We start from the raw sequence: 24,512 nt of genomic DNA on the forward strand, positions 1-24,512 counted from the left end.
TTATTATTATTATTATTATTATTATTAAAATGAATAACTGCACATTTTTATGTATATTCAAATTAAAACAAAATCAAATTAAACTCATTTCAACAATTTTTAACAAAAACTCAATTCAACAATTTTTAACAATTAAACCTTCTGTAGGGCATTATAATTTTTTTTTTTTAAAAATGTTTGTATATCGCTTTATCTTTTATGTAATCTCTTGTGTATTGAAATTGTTTCACAGTTTTTAATTTAGATTTCTTTTTTTCTTTTTTGTAAATTGTAACATTTAATTATTATTTCCACAATTTTATGAATATTAAGATGAAAAGTTGAAAATGTTACATCATGCTTATGTAATTATTACAAATATATTTCTTTAAAATTTGTATATATATATATACACACAAATTTTAAATAAATATATTAACATTCATTTTTATTTTATTACTATCAGTATTATGGTTATGAATTTATATATTGCATTAACATATATATTAACATTAATTACTATTGTGATTAATTTATTTTTAGTAATTATTAATATTATTGTAACATTTTATGTAATTATTATTTAGAAAATTGTATTTATTTATTTATTTTTGTGTAATTAAGGTGCAAATGTTCTTTTTTGAAATAGGCTCTTAGCAAAGACTTTAAGATTTCATCCTACTCAGAAACTGACTTTGAATAAATCTATAGGAAAGTGTGACAACTAGCCCCGGTAGTAATATCAGTTGGTGTAACTTCAATATTTTATTTACTTTTTCTATCTGGAATTGTCTGAGAGCAAACTGAGACTAAAACGAGGTGAGGTGGAGTAGAAATCCAAAGTCACAGAAAGCCCAAGGGGGGATCAGTGTAATTTTAGATCAGGGCTATTGAGCAATATGAGTCACGTTTTGTTTCTTTTCTTTTTCTTTTCTTTGTGGTTCCTTACTTGGGACAGGCAGTAGCAAGAGGGAGAGAGATTCTTAAATTACAAGATAAGATCTTTGTTTGCAATCCTAAAACAGTCTGTGCTGGTGAAGAATTAGTGTTCACGGATTAGATGAAGTCTTCTGACAACCATAAATAATCCAGTATTATTTCACACCACCACACCTTCTCCTTCAACACACACATTTAAACACACAAAGGTAATTTACAAGCAAACATGCCCTAAGAGCAAAGTATCTTATCTGGAGATCAGGGCAAGTTAGATAAACTTTCTCAAACATGTTTTGAACCCACATTATTGTCCCAAACAGGTCTGACCTGAAGGAAGAAGCCAAAGTTAATCTTTTCCCTGTAACCCACTGCATTGTTCTGCTTTGAGTTTGTCGAAAACAATGTATCACATGCCTATCATGTATGTTTGAGTTAACATTAGATTTTGTCCTGAATGACAGTTCATAGGAGGTTTTGAGAGGAAGATGGTGTCTGTTTATCAGCCTGTCCGTTAAACACTCTGGCTTGATTGGATGTGAATGAAAAACCTTATATGGGTTGTCCTCTTTTTACAGGACCTGGACTGGCTGGGACAGACACAGCTGTTGATTAGGAGCAACATTTGTACCAAGGTCAGCACATGGTAGCGGGTTATTTTGGACAGTAAGGGGAAGTGTTAAGGCCCCAGCTGGCCTCATCTTATCTCTCAAGGCTGTAGGATCCTGATTTCACAAGACAGTCTTTTTTTAGGGGGTTTCTACAGTATTTGTTCCTTCATTAACATTGATGGTAATTTTTTTTCTGTTCAAGAAGGCAGGCAACAATATGGAAGCCCATTTCCACCACTGAATAAAAAAAAAAAATGTTAAGAGTTTTTATTTCACAATACTCAATTTTTTTCTTGCAATTGAATAATTAACTTGCATAAAGTTGCTATTCTGAGAAATATACTCGCAATTCTTTGAAATAAAGCATCATTTCTAAGAAATAAACAAATTCGTAGAAATAAACTCACAATTCTGAGAAATAAAATTGCAATTCTGAAAAATAAACTCGCACTTCTGAAAAACAAACATGCATTTCTGAGAAATAAACTCGCAATTCTTAGACATAAACCCGCATTTTTTTAAGAAATACACAATTCATAAAAATAAACTCGCAATTCGGAGAAATAAACTTGCAATTCTTAGAAATAAACGCGCAATTCTTAGAAATACTCGCAATTCTGAAAAATAAAATTGCAATACATGAAATATACTCGCAATACATGGAAATAAACCTGAATTTTTTTTTCTAAGAAATGCACCATTCGTAAAAATAAACTCAGTAAAGTTGCAATTCTTAGAATAAAGTTGCAATTCTTAGAAATAAAACCACAATTCTGAAAAATAAAGTTCTTAAAATAAAGCAATTGTTAGAAATAAACTCGCAATTCTGAGAAATAAACTCGCAATTCTTAGAAATAAAATTGCAATTCTTAAAATTAAGTTCTTAAAATAAAGCAATTGTTAGAAATAAACTCGCAATTCTGAGAAATTAAATTGCAATTCTGAAAAATAATCTCGCACTTCTGAAAAACAAACATGCAACTCTTAGAAATAAACCCGCATTTTTTAAGAAATACACAATTCGTAAAAATAAATTCTGAGAAATAAACTTGCAATTCTTAGAAACAAACCCGCAATTCTTAGAAATAGTCGCAATTCTGAAAAATAAAGTTGCAATTCTGAGAAATATACTCGCAATACATGGAAAAAACCTGAATTTTTTTACTAAGAAATACACAATTCGTAAAAATAAACTCAGTAAAGTTGCAATTCTTTGAATGAACTTGCAATTTTAAGAAATAAACCCACAATTCTTAGAAATAAAGTCAGAATTCTTAAAAATAAACACACAATTTTTAGAAATAGTTGCAATTCTGAAAAATAAAGTTGCAATTCTTAGAAATATACTCACGATTCTTAGAAATAGTCACAATTTTGAAAAATAAAGTTGCAACTGAGAAATAAACTCACAATTCTTAGAAATAGTTGCAATTCTGAGAAATAAACTTACGATTCTTAGAAATAAACTTGCAATTCTTAAAAATAGTCGCAATTCTGAGAAATAAACTTACGATTCTTAGAAATAAACTCGCAATTCTGAGAAATAGTTGCAATTCTAAAAAAATAGTTGCAGGTTTCAAAAATAAATGCATGTATAGATATATAAAATGCATATGCAGATTTATTATAATTATTTTTAATTTTAATAATTTTAGTAGTTAAATTTATCTTACATGTTGTCATGGCAAGTAGTTGAAAAAAGTTTACGTTTACATTTTTCTTATTTTTTCATCTTTTATTTTACATTTTGTTATATTCTAGTTTGTTATTTCCAACAATTATTTTGAATAGTTTCTTTAACAATAACAACACTGTTAGGCAACTTGATTCAACTTGATCATGATGCCTTGTTAGATACCTTGTTTTATCCAAATAAAGTAGCATCAAGTATGCCTTTGGCAATCCCAGAATGCATAGCAACAAACTCAGAGACAAAACAAATTCAAGATGATGAACCAGGTAAGACAATCATTTATTAGAAACACATTTCATATTAAAAGGTATTTATAAATAGTTCAGTACTATTTTACACTGCCACTGCTGGAAAAAAAAAATACCCCTCACTTAAACCACCTTAAGCTGTTGTTTTTTTTTTTTTTTTTGGTGGTGGTTTAGGATGATCATAGTTGGTTTAATGTCTCCCATTGTATAGCTGGTTTATCTGGGTGTGGAGTGCAAGTTGAAAAGTAACCAAAAACCCTCTAAAACCAAACAACAGACCAGGTAAGGAGACCAGCTAAAATCAACAAACTAGCAAAGTTTTTTTTTCAGCAAAGGTTAGTGTGCTGTTTATGTTGATATTGTTTTGTTAGCTTAGCAACATGCTAACACTGGAATCAGATTTCACTTCTGAAGTTTCATGATGATCAGGATTCAGGCAGATCACTTGGGTTTGGAGCAGAATTGCAGTTTTCTAGTTCTAGTTTAAAGTTCAGTGTTGTACTAATCACAGTATTTTGGCACATCTATTCACCACATTTAATCTAGAATAGGCTTCACGTTGAGAAATGCTGTGGGTTATGGAAGGATTAATCAAGAGTATAAATGATGAAATGCTTGTTCCTTGGTTAACCACGGGACGAAATTGAAATAAACAACAGGCAGAATTGTGTAAAAACATTGTGAAAGGAAAAGTAGCTGTGCTGCTCGCTCTAAGAAACAATCCTTTTCAGGTTTTGACCTTAATAGCCCTGGTTCTGGTCATGAGGAACTGATAAATCCTTCTTAGCTGGATGCTTGGCCTTTGGTTACACAATAGTGCAAAGTGACTTTTCAACAAAGGAGAATTAAACACCTAAAGCCACATTAGCCCTGTTTTCCTTCACGTCAGTAGCAGTTAAATAATCAGGTTTTTTACACTAATGCACAATCACAGTGACCTTGACCATAATATTGCAATTCTCTAACTTTAACTGCATGACCTGAAATGTTATCTTGTGTTGATTATGGCAACTGAATCAATGTTTATCATATCAGAACATGACCTTGCTTGCCAAAATGTAGGCAGCTAACAAAATGTTAACTGTTGTTTTGACAGTTATGCTTCATACATGTATTCATTAATATTAACATTGATTTAAAGTTTTTAAATATTAACATTAATTCGAATTTTTTAAGTATATTAGTATTATTATTATAAATATTGAGATTAAATGTCAAATATTACACAATGGAAATATATATTTTGAATTAATTATGATTAATTATAATAATTAATATTATTGTAACATTTAATTATTATTTAGAATTTTTTTAAATATGAAGTTTGAATGTTGAAAATGTTACACCAAGTTTGTAATTATTAAAAAATATATTTCTTATAAATTTATATATATATATATATATATAAATAAATAAATATATATATATATATATATATATATATAATTATTATTATTATTATTATTATTATTATTATTTATTTATTTATTTATTTATTTATTTATTTATTTTTTTTTAAATAGAAATATTGACATTAATTTTTATTTTATTAATATATCAGTATTATTATGAATGAGATTAAATGTCAAATGTTACACAATGAATTAATTACTATTATAATTAATAAATAATAATAATAATAATGGTATTAATGTTAATGTAATATTATTTTGATAATTTTGATAAATATTTTGGTTATATTATTTTGAACATTTAATTATTTTGAATATATTTCTTATACAGTTTTACTATATAAAAATATATTTAATTGTATGTATGTGTGTGTGTGTGCCTATATATATCAAATATATTTTTAAAAAATAATAAAAATAATACTTTTTATTATTTTTATTATATTTTATAATATATATAATATATATTATATATTATCATTTATTATTGTAATTATAATGTTCTTTTTTTTCTTTCTTTTTTTTTTTTTTATTATTTTCAGTGTAGGTCAAATTTGTGTTAAAGGTCAAGAGTTAGTCAGTTACTTGGAGTCAAATGTATCTGTGATGGCGAAATTGTTGTAAACTGAAATTTTCTCAGGAAAACAGATAACCCAACACTCAATTGTGCAACACATGTTAAAGACAGAACCAGCAGGGATCAACCACGGAAATACACACACACACACACTTTATCATCAAAAATCTGTTCATGAACCTCTAATATAGATGACAATTCTCAGTATTTCTGACAAATTAAACATAAAACATGGCCTTATCTAGCCTAAACCATCCCTTTCCCAGTAATGTTGTTGTGTAATTGTCAGATAGTTAAAAAAAAGGCCCTTCAGTGACCCAATGATGCGTTAAACATGGATGGCAGTCTGGCTGCCGTGGCAACCGGTTCAATGCAGTTATGCAAGAGATGGGATGTAGGATGGCAGAGAGCGTGTTATGAGTTTACAGCCGTTCGGAGGTTGTCAGACAAATCAAAAAGCCTTTTCTGCTCCCATTCTGAAGTTACATCACCATACTGCAGGCCAGTTGCATTTTTATCACTGCATATAGATACATACAATCTAATCAGCCGTTTTTGGGCCTGTATGAGTGTTTTGCTTGTGTGCGCAGCTGCGGGCGGTTTTCCTGTGGGAGAGCAATCGCATCAGCAAGGACAGAGTCAGATGCTTGGGTTTACATAGTGAGCGAGAGCGTCCATATACTGCAGAATGTTACGTCACCCGCTTAAATCGCAGTCTGACGTGTCCCGTTTAAAAAAACGAGGCATTCTTAGTGCAGTTTTGTCATTATTTCTGTTTTCTGTGCAGCCGTAATGACTTAAAGGTCAAAATGTATTCAGTCTGATTGTGTGTGTTCTGTGTATGTCATACTGACCTAATTTGGAGTTGCGCAAAGTGTGTGTGTGTGCGCGCGCAACTAACTCACCCCATACACATCCTGGTGAGTTGTGTAACAATCCTGGCACAGGTTGCCCTTCACTGACATGAAAGGAAAATATACATGTGTATGTGGGTGGAGAAAGGGACTCATCTGTGTCTATAACAAAGAAAGCTTTCTGTATGATTAAACCAATTACATAATCTGAGTTTTTGGTGCACCTTATGTAATATAATACGTTTTTCCAATTTTGCACACTGCAAGATTGACTTTCTTAGTATTTCCAGTACAAACGTCTAAACTTTTCTAAATCAAGATCAGTTACTTAAAAAGCAAATTATTTAAGATATTCAGTTTTGTTTTTTGAACAATAAATAAATGATCAAAATTAAGTTTTAAATTAAGTTCTTGTTTTAAATAAGAAAAAAATCTGCAAGTGGGGTAAGAAAGATACTGTAAATGGTTTTCCCTTTAAATCAAGTTTGCTTAAGTTTATCAGCTAATTTTGATGCATTGTTCTATAAAAAAATAAAAATAAATAAAAGAAAGAGAAAGAAAGAAAGAAAAGTTTGCTTAAAATAAAGTAAGTAATCTGGAAGTGGGATAAAAATACTCCTGTTTTCCTCATGAATTAAGTTTATTTTACTTATCGCATTGGGGGATTTTTTCCCTTTCTTTCTTTCTTTCTTTCTTTCTTTAAAGCATGAACTCACTTAATTTTAATGCATTTGTCTTTAAAATTAGTTTTTTTTAAAAGAAAGAAAATAGTCTGGTAGTAGGATAAGAAAAAAAAATCTTGTTTTCCCTTTGAATTAAGATTATTTTTCTTACCCCGTTGGGAATTTTTTTTTTTCTTTTTTTAAGCATAAATTTGATGCATTTAAAATAATAATAATAATAATAATAATAAAATAAAATAATAAAATTCTTAAAAGAAATAAAACAATAATAAGAAGATAAAAAGAATAAATAATCTTGGTTTCCCCTTGACTTAAGTTTATTTTTTACAGATTGTTTGGGGATAAGCATAAACTCACTTTTTAAAGCAAAATTTCATTGCATTTTCTCAAAAAAAAAAAAAAAAAACTAAACAAAAAAAAATAACGAAAATAAAGTCTTGCTTAAAGCAGTACAACTGAATTAAGTTTATTTTTCTTACCCCATTTGGAGATTTTTTTTCTTTCTTTCTTTCTTTCTTTTTCTTTCTTACTTGCATTTAAAAAGAAAGAAAGAAAAAAAGGTTTTGCTTAAAGCAAGAAAATTTATTTTTTCTTACCCCATACGGAGGTCTTCTTTTTCTTTTTCTTTTTCTTTCTTTTTTAATCATAAACTCTAACTTTCATGCATTTTTCTGAGGAAAAAAAAGTTTTTGCTAAAAAGAAAGAAAACAATCTGTCAGTGGAATAAGAAAATTAATTTCGTTTTCCTCTTGAATTGTTTATTTTTCTTACCCCATTAACTAATTCTGATGCATTTTTAAATAAATAAATAAATAAATAAATAAATAAATAAATGTTTTGCAAAAGCAAGAAAATAGAATTAAGTTTATTTTTCTTACCCCTTTTGGAGATTTTTCTTTTTCTTTCTTTCTTTTTTAAGCAAAAAAATAATCTGGCAGTGGGATAAGAAAAATAATCTTTCTTCCTTTCTTTTTCTTTCTTTCTTTCTTTTTCTTTTATTTTAAAGCATAAACTCTTTTTTCCTGAAATAAATGCATCAATACTTTTTACTTAAAGCAAGAAAATAATTCTTACTTTACAGGAAGATATTTTTCATCTTTTACACATAAATTCACTTAATTTGGATTATTTTTTCTTTTAAGTGCGTTTTTCCTTAAAACAAGAAAGAAGAGCCATATTGTTAAAAATATATATATTCTTGATTTCCCTTCGTATGAAGTGTTTTTTTCTTACCCTATTGGAAGATATTTCTTGTTTTATCTGTCTTGTTTTAGGAACATTTAAATATTTGTACCGAGACCAAACAAGATGTTTAAAACAAGACCAAAATACTAGATAAGAAAATCTCTTTTTTGCAGTGCAGTGGAAGACAGCTGCTTTTAAATGATGTAGCAACGGCACAAACGCTGACATCAAACTAAAGCTAAAGCAGGACCGCATCAATATTCTAGTAAGTGGGAAGCAGACAAATAGAGGACAGACGGGCAGCTGGTTACACCAGCGGCAGGGTCGAATGCGTTTATTAAATACCGTGCAGGAGGGCTGTGCGGCTGTAGAAAGACAGCTGGACAGAGAAGACAAAGAACGACAGGTGGATTGATAGAATGGAGAGAGAGAGAAAATAAATGTGTTTGAATCCAGCATTTTTCATTGTAACCCTTGATAAATCTACACTGCTTAAATAATGCTGAAAATATTGTCAGCCTCAGGCCATCCAAGTGTAGATGAGTTTGTTTCTTCATCAAAACGGATTTGGAGAAATTTACTATTACGTCACTTGTTCACCAAAGGATACTCTGCAGTGAATGGGTGCCGTCAGATTGAGAGTCTTAACAGCTAATAAAAACAGTACCCACTAAACATTAAGAAAACTATATTCTTAATAGAAGAATAAGATCCTTCAGGTTAGAGTAAATGATGACAAAATGTACATTTTTGTCTGAACTGTATCCTTTTTAATGCTATGCTACACAGTAGTCGCCCCAGGGACACTGTAGTTTCTGGTCCCCCTTATTTTTGATGCGTTCAGCACAGTAATCTGTTTGTGTTTTTTCTTGAACTGAATAATTCAGACAAACGCTGTGACCTCGGGCCAAGGGACAGGATGTTCTGAACAAGTCCATGTTAATTCTGCATTAATGAAGGGCTTTGGAGGCCAAACACACACTCACTGACACGTACAAGGACACACTTGCAAACTCAAACATGCTGAAATTCATATGCATGGACACACGTTTACACTTACGCAAATGCTCCAGCATATACAAAATCTGTGGTAAAACAATCCATGGGTTTACATTTACTCACTGGCTAAAAATTGACTGCAGGGTCTTGTGAAATCACAAGCAGTTTCCTAGGCTTGAGACGAAATGATGAAAAATAAAGCCTAAGTAGAACACATTTTGTCTTAATTAAAGGCACTCGCGGTCTAACAGTACTGAAACTTAATAAAGGCTTTTTGTGTGTTTGGGTGTGTGTGTGTGTGTGGTTACACCTGCTCTTTTATGTTTCAGGGAGTGTTTGACATGTTTAAAATCAGGTGTGGATCTCTGTTCTTAAGGTTTGTACATGTAGAGGCATGTAGAGCTTTGCCTCTGTGACATCCGTCACTTTTTTTCCATCTTAAGTAGGACAATATTACTCTCTGTAAACTTTCATTTAGTCCTTGAAAAGGAAATGTTTATGCAAGTATTTCACTCACTAGTCATCATATCCTTTATTAAAAATATATTTTTGTCTGTATTACGTTCTTGGCCATTAAGATTGTTTATTCCTTTGTGGATTCTATGTAACTTTTTCCATTTTAATATTTTCAATACTTTAATTTCACAACTACAGTCATTTGTTCCTTGAAAATTTGTTTAGTCACTACAGCAATATTTATGAAAGCCTGTTTCTGCCACTAAATAAAATAAAAAGGTATTGGGGCTTTTTATCTCACAATTCTGATTTCACAATTTTGATACAAATTTGCAGTTTTGACTTTTTTTTTTTTTCCAGAATTGTGTGATATAAACTCACAATTGTGAGTTATAAAGTCAGAATTGCGCGATATAAACTTACAGTTCTTACTTTTTTCTCAGAATTGCGACTTTATAACATAATTGCTAGTTATTAGGTCAGACTTGTGATATATAAATTTGCAATTCTGAGAACATATCAGTCTTTTTCCCTCTCTAAAATGGAAAAAATTCAGAATTCTGGGATATAAACTCGCATTTGCGTGAAAAAAAAAACATCAGAATTTTTTATATCTTACAGTTCTGACTTTTTCTCAGAATTGCAAGAAAAAAATGCCACAATTGTGAGATATTAACTCAGAAATCTGACTTTTTTCCTCAGAACTGTGATATAACTTGCAATTCTTATTTTTTTTCTCAGAATTGCGACATTATAACAATTTTAAAAACATATCAGTCTTTTTTCCCCCTCAAAATTGGACTTTATAACTCACAATTGAGCTTATATCTCACAATTCTATTAAAAAAGTCAGAATTGAGAGATATAAACTTGCATTTGTGCAAAAAAAAGTCAGATTTGCTAAATATAAACTCGCAATTGTGAGAAAAAAGTTAAAATTGCAAGATACAAACTCGCATTTGTGAGAAAAATGTTTATATCACACAATTCAGACTTTGTTTCTTGCAACTGTGAGTTTATAGTACAAAATTCTGAGAAAAAAGTCAGAATTGTGACTTTATATCTTACAATTCTGACTTTATAAAACACAATTGCGAGTAAAAATGATAATTGTGAGATATAAACTTGCGATTCTGAAAGCATATCAGTCTTTTACCCCCTCATAATTTGACTTTAAAACTCGAAACTGAGATTATATCTCACAATTCTAAGAAAAAAGTCAGAAATGCGACATATAAACTCACATTTACAAGAAAAAAGTCAGAATTGCACATTTATATCTCACTGTTCTGACTTTTCCTCAGAATTACGTGAAAAAAGTCAGAATTGCTAAATATAAACTCGCAATTGCGAGAAATACGTCAAAACTGTGAGATACAAACTTGCATTTGTGAGATAAAGTTTATATCACGCAATTGTGACTTTATTTCTCGCAATTGTGAGTTTATATTTGTGAGATAAAGTTTATATCATGAAATTTCTGAGAATATCATGAAATTCTGAGAAGTCAGAATTGTGACTTTATATCTTACAATTCTGACTTTGTAACATGTAATTGCGAGTTAAGTCAGAATTGTGAGATATAAACTTGCAATTCTGAAAGCATATCAGTCTTTTTCCCCCTCATAATTGGACTTTAAAACTCAAAATTGAGATTATATCTCACAATTCTAAGAAAAAGTCAGAATTGCGACATATAAACTTGCATTTGCGCATCTGACTTAATTTCTCAGAATTGCACATTTATATTTCGCAATTCTGGCGTTATAACTCACAGTTAAGAATTTATATCACAATTCTGAGAAAAATTGCAAGATAAAAAGTTGCAATAACTTTTTTTACAATTTATTCAGTGATGAAAACGAGCTTCCTTAGTTTTTAATACAGCAAGTCGAGTTATAAATAGTTGTTTGCAAGAACCCGTGTTATGTTGCGCTTCTTAACTGGATGTAAACAACAGCATGGATTGCACTGTTAATGTTCTACTGAATATGTTGTTCTGCTAATTTATGCTGTATAAACCATGGAAAAAACTGTAGAAGCTGCTAAATCATATAGAGAAGGATTTAGAAAGTAGGAAAGGGCACAATATTTTGACAAACTAAAGTTGATGGGTGGTAAAGATACGTACAAGCAGTATTAAGATAATGGTCTAATATTTCACCTACCTGACCAGAAATGATAAGAGCAAATTGTCAAGATTCTTGCCCTGGAAATCCTGGTTCAGTTTGGTCAACCACAAACCCCTTTTGTTCCTCAGACAGTCTTATGCACTCTTCTCCTTGATTTGTTATAACTTTCAGTAGTCTGTAGTACTCCAAATGTTTTTTCCGATCCAACCGATTAGTACAGCCCAAAATATGACAATAATTGATCATTTTCAGCAGCAATAATCAGCAAAATATGCAAGTTTTATTCAGTTCAGTGACATTGTTTACATTTTGAGCTGGCGTTATAGCCATCTGAGGATGTGTCGTGAAAACACTCCAGTATATATAGATTAAAACGTCAGCATTGGCCAACACAAAAACTATCGTATTGCTTCAGAAATCTCTTAATATAGCTAATAAGTTTTATGGACTAGTTTATATACAGCTTTAATGCTGCATTTTGTGTCTTTTAGGAACTTGTCTACTTTTCCATCCACTTTCGCTGTACGGAGTGACCAAGACATTCAATCGTGGATATTTCTCCTTGAGAAAATGACATCAGGGTGAGTAATGATGACAGGTTTTTATTTTTAGATCAACTATTTCTTGATTTCTGAATATCAAAATGGACTGACAACCCTTTTTACAGTCCACTGGCTGTTTATTACTCATGCAGTGATCAGATGCATTTGCATATTTATAGTCTTTTTGTAAATTTGTGTGATGATGAGTATTTAGGTCAGCTGGTAATGCTCAGGCCAGCTGGTGTTGAGATGCTGGTTTATGAGATGTTTTGTTGTGTGTATTACGTCTGTCTTTCACAACCCACACATATCAGAAATCCGCCCCCCCCAAAATCCTCCAAAAAAGCATGTTGCCCCACACACAGCAGATTACTAATGTGACACTGGCTGATAGCACCATCTGTGTTCTAATTGAATTTGTCTCATTACCGAAGACAGTAGATGACCACAGCTAAACACTAAACTAATGGTGGAACCTGTAACCTCTGAAAATCATTGCTTAAAAGCCTGCAAACCGGAGTGCAATGATAATGGAAAGCAGACAATGGTTAATAGCTAATGCAAATGAATTAGTGTTATTTCATTGACTCCTGTTTATACGGATGTGTGCATTACTCATCAATGGATCCTTTGTAGTGAATGGGTGCCGTCAGAATGAGAGTCCAAACTGCTGATAAATGCATAACAATATCTCCACAACATAACTCCGGTCCATCAACATCTTCTGAAGCAAAATAAACAAATGCATCAAGATGCTTCAAATTGTTGCTTTATCTATAATATTGTTTTTAATCGATCAATAAGTCGTCTCTTATGAATCAGGTGAGAAATGTGCACAGATGTTTCCTACAAACATGCAACTTTGTGCTTCACAATGTTAACTGATGGCATTGAGTCACTCATGTGGATTACTTTTTGATGGCACCCATTCACTACAGAGTATCCACTGGTCATAAGTGATGTAACACTAAATTTATGACCAAATGAGACAATTTTATGGACAAAACTGTTGTTTTATACAAAAAAATGGTGATTTATTTTTGACATGATAATATTTTGTGGAACAATAATATGTATTTTAAAGAAAAATATAGTCTTTTTTAAAAATACTGTTTTTGAAAAATACTATTTTTAGAGATTTTTCTGTATTCCATTCAGAACATGAATCAAATAGTCCTTCACTTACATAATGCATGTTGCTCATTGAACTAGCCAGGTGTTTTGGAATTAGAGAGGACTGCATTGGTCTGTAATGAGTGTTTCTAGTTGGTGGCTACAACAATAAGTAAGCAGGAAAATAACTGCTTGTGTTTTCTTCCAGTAAGTCAGTATGGGTGAGAGGGATACACAGACTAAGCACATGGAAACTTTCTGGAAGCGTTTTGTGATGCTTGCCAGTATATTTTGTTGGATGATCAATAATCTAGCTGTGTTTGACTGCTTCTTTTTGTGTTGATTCTTTCCTTATGTCAGAAGTATGTCACGCTCGGTGTGTAGCTGGGATTTTATTTAAGTTGCTGGATGATAAAAGAGCTAATGAAGGATGTGGGAGGCCGGAGCCACATAAAGGAAGCAGAATATTTCAAACAGATGCCAGTGACACACACACATGCTTTAATCTAATGAGCTACATTCATTTCTTTACAATGTGCAGTATGGAGATTAATGGGTTGGAGAAGCTTGTTTGTGTAGTTTTATTTCTTTGGTTAAGCAATCTCGCATCTGGTCGGACGTGTGTGTTATGATGTGTTATGTGTAAACTTTGGAAGACGCCTACACACCAAAATGTGTTTGTGCACCCACAGGAAGCCTGTGTGTGGGTCTGGTCTTGCCTAAATTGAAGGGACCAGATGACTACAAAAATATAGTAAAACCTGATATCACCTGCACTGTGGGGACCACACAAGGAAAATGGCTTAATGTATCATTTAACTACACAAAAGTTTTGTGTGAGAGTTAGGTTTAGGGGTAGGGAAAGAAAATTATTTAGAATAGGGAACAGAATATTACCTCAGTATGAAAACAGTGGAAGTCCATGCAATGACAGATAAACAAATAGTATGTTTATGTATGTCTTAAGCTATAGTTTGAGGACCAAGTTGTTTCTAGAGGTGAGCAAAATCTGATTAAAAAATAGCATTTGCACTTATTTTTGTGATTAATAGATACCACTAATATACTGTATAGCATACTGAAAAATATAAATAAATAAATCATTTTAAATTTATATAAATATGTAAAGTACATGAACAAGTCTACTGACTAATCCTAACCAGAAAACAATAAAACTATATGTATATGTACATGTATTAGAGCTGCAAAGCGATTAGTCGCGATTAATCGATTCAAAATAAAAGTTTGTTTACATACTGTATGTGTGGGTACTGTGTATATCTATTATGTATATATAAATACACACATATACATGTATATGTTATGGAAAGATATGTTGGATTTATATGTAAAATGTTTATATTTATATATCATATAAATTATATACAAGTGTTTATATACAAATACAAACAATACATAATTTGTATATATGTATGTGTGTGTGTATGTGTGTGTATATATATATATATATATATATATATATGTGTGTATATATATATATATATATATATATATATACACACACATATATATAGCTATTATATATTATATAGTTATAAGTATATAGTTAACTATGTACTTTATATAGAGTGTATAGTTTATGGTTAGGATTAATCAGTACATATTTTTATGAATTTAAAAAAGCATATATTTTTAATGTGCTATATAGTAGTACTGTCAAATAAATTAATCAGGATTAATTGCATCCAAAATAAAAGTTTGTGTTTACATAATGTGTGTGCTGTGTATATTTGTATGCATATAAAAATGCACACACACATATAAATTAAAGAAATATATACATATATGTATATATTCATATTTATATATAATTTATATTATAAGTATAAATATATATTACATATATTTCTTAAATATATACATTTAAATATGCACAGCACACACACATGTATTATGTAAACAAACTTTTATTTTGGATGCGATTAATCGATTTGACAGCACTACTATATATATTTGTTAATATACAGTACACACCACCATATAAATATAATAGATTGTTCCTTTTTAATATAAAAACAATAAACTTCTGATATTCTCCATTTAGATAGCTATGCAAATGTGTGTGTGTGTGTTTGTGTTTGTCAGAGGACAGAAGGAAGATGGTTTCCAGACAATCCAGATTAATCCACTCAAAAGACTGGATTACTAATGTGTCTGTACATAAACACAGACACACATATACTCAGTGCATTATAAAATTACACTGGCTTTATATCCCCCCCAACCCAAACTGGCACAGCTCACTGGAGATTTGAGGGTCTGGTCTTCACTTTACCACACTATGATGAGAAGGGACAGTCTGCGCTCCCTTCACTTTAAGTGGATTGTCTGGGCTTCCTGGAGCAGAACAGACTGGCCCCTTAGTTTCGGTCAAGACTGTGTGTAAACAAACAACCAGGGAAGCCGCACATGCAGCTTTACAGTCGAGCATATATAGCATATGATTTGTTTTAGCACAGTGAATCGTTTGTTTGGATTGTTCATATAAATGAACCATCAAAACGATTCACCTATTTGAATCTCTATGCACAGCCACTGGCCAGCACTTATCATAATAATCTGCCCATATCTTTTTTAATATATATATATGTACATTTTCCGTTGGTGCAAGCAAACAAGCCAAGGCTCTACAACATTAATCATCAACATGTCAGCCGGTGGTTCGATCCGAGACAGGTTGACATGGAAACACAGCGACTTATCTAGATTGAGAGAGACACTCATCTAATTTAAACACCCTTCAGTATGGGGAGAAAACAGCCTTTGTTAGGGGAAAAACCAATTTGACAGTGTTATTATTGAAATTCTCTCAACAGGTCAGATTTGACAGTTATTTATAGTTTGTATCCAGGGTGAAAGACAGATGATGGTTTGAGAGAATAGGTTTGGCTCAGATAAGTAACAGTAAAGGCTTTAATATGTGTACATTTCAAGCTGTGTGTGAATAGGCCTTTTGTTTGCTTGCTGAATACTGTGCTGTATATACCGACCTCGTAAAAATGATTTCCAATAAAGAAATAAAAATGTCATGTGATTTAACCATCAAGGAAAAGGTAATAACATTTAACTTACACTTTGAAAACAGTTAAACTGCCACTGTTCTTCAGAAAATCCTTAAGGTCCCAAAAATTCTTTGGTTTGTCTGCATTTTTGTGTATTTGAACCCTTCCCAACACTGTTTTGAGATTCAGCTTTTCACACTGAAGACAACTGAGGGTCTCATATGCAACTATTACAGAAGGTTCAAATGCGCACTGATGCACCAGAAGGAAAAACGATGCATTAAGAGCCGGGGGTGAAAACTTTAGAACAGAATGAAGATTTATACATTTTTCTTATTTTGCCTAAATACCATATTTTTTTTCATTTAGTACTGCCCTTCAGAAGCTACAGAAGAAACTTGCATGTTTCCCAAAAGACGAAATAAATAGATCTTCAAATTTCAAAAGTTTTCACTTAATGCATCGTGTTCCCTTCTGAGGCATCAATATGCATTTGAACCTTCTGTAATAGTTGCATATGAGTCCCTCATTAGTCCTCAGTGTGAAAAGACAGATCTCAAAATCATACAGTCATTATTGGAAAGGGTTCAAATACACAAAAATGCTAAAAAACAAAAGAATTTGTGGGACCTGAAGGATTTTTTTTGAAGAACAGTGGGCAGTTTAACTGTTCAGGACAAACAAGGGACTCATGAACAACTATTATTAAAAAAACACCTATCTATCTGTACTGTATCTGTACTAACTGTATCTATCCTAACTTCTAAAAAAAAAAAGGTAATCATATAAACAGATTTGTTTTTCTGTCATTTTTAAAATCACATTATATATGCATTATTAATAGATAAAAAGAAAACTGATCCTGATATTACTTTTGGTTCAATCATCATATCGGAAATGTAAGGTTCCTTATTCAAGCATAAACATGAGGTTTTCTGGACAGTGAAAGGGTTAACATTGATCTTTCCAAACCCTCCGAAATCAGTTTTATCTGCTCTTGTACAGTGTCTATTCCGCCTGACCTAAAAACTTCTCATCATTATCATCTGAGCGAGAGAGACACAAGCTTATAAAATGAACATCTGTCTAAGGCAGACATGCTCCTGTAAGCCGTACCCAGATGTATTGTTTTCAAAGTTTGCATGGGAAGCTTTTTAAATGAACCCTTGGGATGGTAAATCAAAAGTGTGGAAGCGTGAAGGTAGTTTGCTTTTATAAACATGCATTTCAAGCTATTAAAATGCAAATGTGATCTCTGAACTTGCATATCTACTTTTGAGAAACACATCACAGCACCTTAAGAAAGACGAATCGTCTTTGGGGAAACTCAGCTCGACAACTCGAAACCTCTCTCTCTCTCTCACTCAGCGTCTCGCCTCAGTTTGAGAGAGTGCACTTTCACACAATGCTAAGCATCTGTTTTTTTCCTTACTCAAGGGACTGCATGATTGGTTAAAAGAGCCACTGTGCAGCCAATGAGAGGTCTGTTGTCATGCAGTCTCGGCCGTCTTTGGCGTCACCTATCAGCCCCCCCACAGCCAACGTCCGGCCCCCCCGCTCCCCCAAAACATACGCACACACAAACACAAGTGTGCCAATGAGAGCTGTCATGACATAATAGCACGTCTCGCCAACCTGACCCCCCCTGCTGAAACACACACGGTTAAATCCTAGATCTCACCACGAGACAAATCAGCAGTGTCTCTAGAAGTCTGCCACATGTCTTTCCTTTAATGCGCTCATGGGTGGCCCTTTACCCTGGTTCTCTAGAAAAACACAGTTCAGAGTCTGGGGTGTAAATGTTATACATTTTATAACGTTATTGTTAAGTTATTGGTTGGGTTTTCAAACTTTGTAATGCCATTGACCCCTTTTATGATGATATCATGCTAAACTACAGCTTTAGGCTATAACTGAAATACGAAATATTGTAATTTGTAAAAAAAAAAAAAAAAAAAATGTGTAAAAATGTATCTAGATATGTGTCTGTATCTGTATCTTTTTTGTACCTACCACAACTACTGTGGTAGGTACATAAAATATGAAAGCCAATTTCTGCCACTGAATAAAAAATTCAAAAAGGTTATTATGACTTTTTATCTCACAATTCTGACTTGTTTTTCTCAGAACTGCATAAACTCGCAACTATAAGTTATAAAGTCAGAATTATGAGATTATATCTCACAATTCTGAGAAAAAAGTCAGAATTGTGAGTTTATAACCTGCAATTCTGACTACATTGTTACACTGAGAAACAAATTGGAATTGTAAGTTTATATCACACAGTTTTGACCCACAATTCTGAGAAAAAAAGTCGGAATTGTGCGTTTATATCTCACAATTCTGACTTAAACTCACAAATGCGAGTTTATATCACACAATTCTGACTTTACAACTCGCAATTGAAAGTTTATATCTCACAGTTCCGAGAAAAAAGTTGGAATTGTGAGTTTATATCTCACGATTCTGACTTTATAACTCACAAGCGCGAGTTTATATCACAATTCTGAGAGAAAAAAAGTTGTAATAGAAGCTTTATATCACACAATTTTGACTTTTCAACTCACAAATGCGAGTTTATATCTCACAATTCTGAGAAAAAAATTGGAATTGTCAGTTTATATCTCACGATTCTGACTTTATAACTCACATGCGTGAGTTTATATCACAATTCTGAGAAAAAAAAGTTGAAACTGAAAGTTTCTATCACACAATTCTGACTTTTCAACTCACAATTGTGAGTTTGTATCTCACAATTCTTAAAAAAAGGTCAGAATTGTAAGTTTATATCATGCAATTCTGAGAAAGTCAGAATTGTGAGATAAAACATTGCACTTACCTTTTTTTTTTATTATTTTTTAATTAGTGGCGGAAACGGCTTCCATAGATCTAAACTTAAAATTTGTAGAAAAAAGTAAGAATTGCAAAATGTTAATTTGCAACTATGGCTTTAAAAATTAAAAAGTCACAGTTACCCTTGTTTTCTTTTTGTGAGATGTAAACTAATTTTTGAGAAAAAGCAAAAAGGTCAGAATTACACCTACAAAATGTATTCTCACAATTGTGCAAAAAAGTGGGATTTGTGAGTTTATATCTTGTTTCTGAAAAGAGTCTAAATTGTGAGATATAAACTCAGAATTGTGATAAATAACAGTGAGACTGAACTGTGTGAAAATGTTGCAATTACTTTTTTTAAATCCCGTGGTGGAAACAAGCTTCACCAACTTCAGCTGTAGCTCTTAAATCAATCATAACATGATTAGGCCCATTGTGAAATAGTCAAATTAGTTTGCTGTTAAAATTATGTGCTTTGCAATATCACATCTGTGTGCATATTTTAATTTGATCAGTGCACCCTGTGATTGTACGTGCATGTGTTTGACTGATCAGGAAATGCAGCATTGATGCAAGCATCTTGAAACATATGGTATTGCTGTCAGCTGCGTCCACCTAACACACACATGCACACACACACACTCAAGTACACACTCTGTGCATATGGTCATTTGAATATTCATGCAGTAGGTTACAGCCAAACTTAAAATCACAGCCTAACTTGACAGGCCTTCAAACAGCACTCTAGAAATCTGTCTCCCTCTCTCTCTTTGTATTTTGCATTATCATCAGAAGATCACCAGCTGTGTCTTAGTCTCCAGCGTCCCACATATGTGCACAAATCAATACAATGCCTATATGCGTCTGTCTGTGTGTGTGCTTTTAATAATCCTCATAGATAGAGAGCTCCATTATATAAATTGCTCTGTCTTCTACAAGAGCCCCATTCTTACATATTAAAGTGGAGTCAAGCATGCAGTTTCCCGTCATCGACACAAACTTACTCAACTCTGACCTTAATGGCCGTCTGATTTGATTTGAAGTCATTTAGGCCAGATATATTTCATAAACCTATAGCTGAATCCTTCAGTTTGTGCAGCTCCTGAAAATGTACACTGCAAAGTCATGTTTTATTATTAATATGAACTATAAAAATGGACTTTAATATAGAATTTTTAATGTTAGACATTTTTATGATACTAGATATAGTTTGAAAACATCTAAACATCCTTAAAGACGTACAAAAAGGCATCTGCTCTTGTACATGTAAACACACAAACACTTGTTTTAAGCACAAATTTCACTAAGCAAGAAATAAAACAATGTTGAACAAGTATTCCCAAATGATAGATGGACATATGTATAATATTATTTTAAGAATATAACATTATCTGACTTGCAGTTTCAATATTTTAATGGGTTGAGTTATAAATTTCCCTTTCGTCAACAATATGACGCATGTATCTCATTTTTCCTTTCAACACGTCTCCCCTCTTTTTTTTATTGCTCTGAATGTTTCCAAAGACTTTCAGCTCCTCGCTACACGTTGACTGATCCACATGTCCAATGAAAACATGAAGAGGGCAGGAATAAGCTGGGATATTCTAGGCAGGGTTAAGACAACATAACAGGGGCCTGTCGGGGGTCCCGCTTCAGGCCTCATAGATCTCATGAAAGAGGGCTGGATCCGTAAAATTATTTGGATGTTCTAGGCGAGCGAAGTGCCTGAAAGTCTATGTTTGTGCATGTGTGACTTCGGTTTCCGAAAATCCATGAATAAGGAGAAATTAAAGTGCTTCTTAAAATAGGGTCATCCAACTGCTACTTTAGATGGACGGCTTTGGATTGTGAGATCGAGCCAGAATTAGCAGTGAGCTGTGATTAAACATTTACACAGGCTTTTCTATCAGAGACGTGGGCAGTAGACAGATTGTCCCATAGTTAGTGACATCAGAGTGACAGACGGTTGGAAAACTGATAAGGTTTTATGTGTTTAAAGATAAGGAAAGCATAAAGTTTATTCGCTCTGTACTGTATGCGTGTGACACCCACAAATTGATCTGTGTCTGCGACCTATGACCCCTGGCTCCGGCAGACAGATGGGTCTGTGGTTGAGGGGAGGAGATATCCGATTCTCAGTCAATGTCATTGTGTTCTCACTCTGGCTCTCCTTTCTCGGTTTTCCTTTCTGTTTTCAGTATAAGCATCATTAGTTTCAACAGAAACTTGACTATTTCTATTGAAAATAATACCACATTCCAGTCAGGCTGTACGTGAAACCAGAAAGCATGTCCTTGGTGGTAAAATTACTCTGTGAGAGACCCAGGTGTTCCTCAGAGTAAGGTCAATACCACTAAGCTTTGATACACCCAAGGTCGACGGGATCTGGAATGGGAATCATGGTGCCTTTATGGGCTTTCTGACCTCAGACTTTGTTTGTTCAACACTTTATGTTCAATAAACAGTTTTGACATATGTTTTATTCAGCGAGTGTGGTTTAACCAAGCACTAACTGCTTGAATCGGACAAATCGCAATTCAGTTTTTCTCCAAATCACGCAGTCTTATTTTGAAAAGATGTGTACGCTGAATGTAAGTATGCGTTGGGCTAATTCATTTAGCTGTACGCATATGCTGTGTTCATGGCAAAACTAAAGTATGCTTTGGGCTTATGTGTTTGGCTGTATGTGTACGATAAGTGTTTGCATCAAAACTGAAGTATACTTTGGACTGCATTTGGCTGCAGCTCGCATCAGGACTGAAATGTACGTTGGCTGTACATGTATGCAAAGCATTCACATCAAAATTGAAATAAACTGTGGGCTTATGCATTTGGCTATATGCTAAGTGTTCATGTCAAACTCAAGTAAACTTTTGGCTTAAGTATTTGGCTATAAGCCTTCCCTGGTGAAAATACAGCATATGCAGGTAGGTATGTTTTGATGCTGGGATGCTGGTTAGGTATATTTTGATGCTGGTTTATGCTGGTCCTTTGCTGGTTTATGCTGACCAGCATAAACCAGCTAAGGACCAGCTTAAACCAGCATCCCAGCATCAAAACATACCTACCAGAATATGCTGTTTTTTTTTTCACCAGGGTTTGCGTCAAAAATGAAGTACGCAAAGCGACGCATCAAAATTGACATAAACTTTGGGCAGCGAAGTGTACTTTGGGCTTATGCAGTTGGCTGTACACATACACTGAGTGTTTGTGTCAAGTATACATTTGGCTTTAATGAATTCCCATACATGAGTCTAACTGATTGGTTAGCCTTCTGGGTACACATTTAATAACAAGCTGTAGTGGAAACTTCCTTGCAGTGCTGGTTTGGTTATCGAGTGGATTGATGCATATGTTTATGCAGCCTGCACACACTCACGCACAAAGTGCAATCAATTTGTCCGTTTGAAGGCTAAAACATTTGCCTTTGTTTCAGGACTAAATTGGAATTGGAAAATTAACCATAAGGTTTCTATTATCTCTCTTTGACTTCATCACTGTTCGGTTAAAGTATAGACTGTCAGCTTTAATTTTAGGATATTTGCATTCATAAACAAGAAGCCGTGTTGAAATTACAGTCCCTTGAGCAAATGTAATTGGACAGCTGGTTCAGCTGTCTCCTGACCAGGTGTGCGTCATTACAGCGTTAGCACATGCACAATAGAGAGCTAACAAAAGGTTTAGTGTTGAGTCTAGGTGTGTCATTGCTGTCATTCAACAGATGTGAAGTGTTTACCATTGACACCGTCTTAAATGAGGAGCAATAATGGTCTAAGGTCTGAAAATGCAGCATTCAGATATATCATATCACATTCAGGCCTAAGCTCTTCTAATAGTTGTATATGCCATAATAATCTTTTTTTCTACTCCCACTCTGTTGCCATTTTCCAAACAGGTGGTTTGTCTGGGACAAGCTGCCCCAGTTTCTCTCCTTATCCCAGCAGATAGTAAGACTAACGTTGTCCGTTCTTTTCTGGGGTCTGTGTCGTTCCCTCATTCTGTCCATCTAAAGCTCAGGGTCCCTGACTCAATATGATAATAGTGACACCAAAGATAAGGAATCACATTTCTCACTCCTGTTGTATTCTGTATTTGCGTGCGCTGACGCCAGTAGTACTTTATAAACAGCTGGAAAAGTTTGTTGGAGAAACAATCCACTTCTATATACAATTCTGACCTAAATTCTTACATAACACAATGGAGTGGTCCATCTGGGTGAATGTGTGAAAAGTTAAATGGTCCTCTAATGTCCTCTGGTGGTTTATAGTGAGAACTTCATCCATTGGAGAAAAAAACTTTTGGTAACACTTTAGTATAGGGAACAATTCTCACTATTAACTAGTTACTTATTAGCATGCCTATTATTAACATATTGGCTGTTTATTCATACTAATTAAGCATCTATTATACATGACAACAACTACCTTACTAACTATTAATAAGCAGCAATTAGGAGTTTATTGAGGACAAGCCGTAGTTAATGGTTTGTTAATAGTGAGAACTGGACCTTAAAATAAAGTGTGACCAATTTTTTTTTTTTATGTATAATATAATATAATGCAAATATTTGTAAAAGAACTCTTATTAAATGACTTAATATATGCATATTTATAGTGTAATATACTGTATATTTAAAAATCTACTCAGTGTTTTAGGTGATGTGCATATATTAAAGTATTTAAGATGTATTTTATAATGTAGTTTAAACCTCGTTAAAAAATGTGTGCAGACTGCAGGGTTTTCAAAGGGAAAATGTCAGATTTGAAGAAAAGTGTAAAAATGAAAAGGAAAAATGACCAGGTTTTGAGTGTGATCAATTTGATTTAGGAATTTGAATTAATAATATTGTTCAGATAATATTTTAATCATGTCTTTTTGGTTAGTAAAATGCAAAATAATGGCACTTATAACACCATGTCTTAAAGTGATAGTTCACCCAAAAATTAATTAATTATTAATTAATCATTAATTATTCACCCGCAAGACCTTTGTTTGTCTTTGAAACACAAATTAAGATATTTTTGATTAAATCCGTGAGGTTTCTGACTTGCATAGACACACACAACTGACACATTCAAGGCCCAGAAAGGTAGTAAGGACATTGATAAAATAGTCCATGTTCAACCATAATTTTACAAAGCTACAAGAATACTTTTTCTGCACAAAGAAAACAAAAATAACGTCTTTATTTCTACTATTTCTTCTCTTCCGTGTAAGTCTTTGCTGCACGTTCA

At 32.8% G+C, this 24,512-nt stretch overlaps 1 protein-coding gene across 4 annotated transcripts in view; it reads left to right on the plus strand.

The window, feature by feature from the left end:
• Positions 1–24,512, plus strand: part of LOC127164619 (podocan) — a 132,335-nt gene that overhangs the window by 102,904 nt on the left and 4,919 nt on the right. Inside the window, exons 2-4 of one of the 4 annotated variants that reach the window (XM_051108640.1) lie at positions 1,494–1,550; positions 9,507–9,553; positions 12,257–12,346. The gene's annotated coding sequence lies outside the window, so the exon portion shown is untranslated. Of the gene's footprint in view, positions 1–1,493; positions 1,551–3,450; positions 3,486–3,641; positions 3,750–9,506; positions 9,554–12,256; positions 12,347–24,512 lie in introns of those variants that run through there. The other 3 variants (XM_051108643.1, XM_051108641.1, XM_051108642.1) reach the window with 3 other exon arrangements.

This window comes from Labeo rohita, chromosome 4 (assembly GCF_022985175.1).
Source record: "Labeo rohita strain BAU-BD-2019 chromosome 4, IGBB_LRoh.1.0, whole genome shotgun sequence".
NCBI classification, from domain to species: domain Eukaryota; kingdom Metazoa; phylum Chordata; class Actinopteri; order Cypriniformes; family Cyprinidae; genus Labeo; species Labeo rohita.